This window comes from Frankliniella occidentalis, unplaced genomic scaffold, assembly GCF_000697945.3.
Source record: "Frankliniella occidentalis isolate FOCC.00 unplaced genomic scaffold, Focc_3.1 Scaffold41, whole genome shotgun sequence".
Classification (NCBI taxonomy): Eukaryota; Metazoa; Arthropoda; class Insecta; order Thysanoptera; family Thripidae; genus Frankliniella; species Frankliniella occidentalis.
This window is the reverse complement of record NW_026267171.1, coordinates 305109-305335: the sequence shown is the minus strand read 5'-3', so window position 1 is coordinate 305335 and position 227 is coordinate 305109.

Here is a 227-nt window from a genome sequence, read left to right as displayed (position 1 = left end):
AAAGCGGCGATGTCCACTCTTAAATTCTGATTAAAATCCTATGATTATCAATTATATGAGTAGGTATTATCGGTATTTGGCAGAAACGTCGATCGTTGACACCGAGTTTCACTGTTTGTTTACGTTTCCATCCATGAAGGCGCGGGAAATGCGGGGTGGGGAGGTGGGGAGGAGGAGAGGGGTGTGATTCTTTCCTGGGGTAGGCAATCCCGCCTCGCTTGTCCAGG